Here is a 972-nt window from a genome sequence, read left to right on the forward strand (position 1 = left end):
TTTTACAGAAAGCCTGAAAACATACTTCAAAATAAGTTCAAAATCTCGAAAAAAGTAGACTTGCTCAGTACAATTAAATGAGGAAAATGAAGTCCAGTCGTACTGCAGATAAAGTGCTTATGCAAACATGCATAATAACAATTTTATAAAAACAAACTTTTTCCTTTAGCTTAGAGTAAATAATAAAAGGAAGTTTCATAATAATGCTTCACATATATTCAAGATATGTTTGTAGTTTGTAGTTTATATGAAATGTGTACTATGTATGTTTATACATAATAGAAATTTTATATAAACTGCAAATTTTTGTTAGTACATGGTAAATAACAAAAAGGAATTCAGATTATTGATTAGCTTATGTTCAAGATAAGGTATATACTTATGTAAATAATCCTAATATACGTTTTATAAAACAAAAAGTGTTTTTTTAGCACAATAAATGAGATAAGGAAACCCTTCTATGGTAGCTTCGACTAAACTTTGATTATTCCAAAAAATAGGAAAATGCTGTATAATTATATAGTTTATGCTTAATGTTTGACAGTCTAGTAATCATAAATAAAACAGAGAGAGAGAGAGAGAGAGAGAGAGAGAGAGAGAGAGAGAGAGAGAGGGGAAAAGATAATAAGGTATGAAAGGGAGGGGTGGGTCCTCCCTTCCTGCCCTGTGCTGCTTCTCCTCTTCGTATCTCTCTTCGCAGAGAGAAAGAGAGAAATAGACAGAGAAATAAAGAAAGAAGGAGGAGAGAGAGAAAGAGAAATAGAAAGAGAAAGAGAAAGATAAAGAGAAAGAGAGGAAAAGAAGCTATGGACTGAAGGGGAGGGGTGGGACCTCCCTTCCTGCCCAGTGCTCCTTCTCCTCTTCCAATCTCTCTTCACAGAGAGAAAGAGAGAAAGAGAGAGAGAGAGAGAGCGAAATGAAGAAAGAAGGAGGAGAGAGAGAAAGAGAAATAGAAAGAGAAAGAGAAAGATA

Source organism: Macrobrachium rosenbergii, chromosome 21 (assembly GCF_040412425.1).
Source record: "Macrobrachium rosenbergii isolate ZJJX-2024 chromosome 21, ASM4041242v1, whole genome shotgun sequence".
Lineage (NCBI taxonomy): Eukaryota > Metazoa > Arthropoda > Malacostraca > Decapoda > Palaemonidae > Macrobrachium > Macrobrachium rosenbergii.